We start from the raw sequence: 389 nt of genomic DNA on the forward strand, positions 1-389 counted from the left end.
CGCGATAATTTTGACAGCACTATTATTATTATTATTATTATTATTATAACACACACAAAATATTCAACATATTTTAGTTATTTTAGCTAGATGAAACAAATGTCATGGGCCGAAGGTTCGGACTTACACCCCCCAGCTGTTCACCTGTTACAACTGCTTCTGACGCTCTCTCTCGAGCACAGACCATGGCTGGTTTACATAGACCTCGCCCCTCATACCAGGGGAATTAACGTAATCATTGACCTAAATCGGATGATTGGTCCGACCAACCTCCGACACCTTACAAAGGCTACACAGTTTACGTTCACAACTATCAGGTACCACAAAAATAACATGAAACAAAATGGGAGCGTGCCTATGTTCCCACAGCCCATTGGCCCACAGCCCAT

Source organism: Engraulis encrasicolus, chromosome 13, assembly GCF_034702125.1.
Source record: "Engraulis encrasicolus isolate BLACKSEA-1 chromosome 13, IST_EnEncr_1.0, whole genome shotgun sequence".
NCBI lineage: Eukaryota > Metazoa > Chordata > Actinopteri > Clupeiformes > Engraulidae > Engraulis > Engraulis encrasicolus.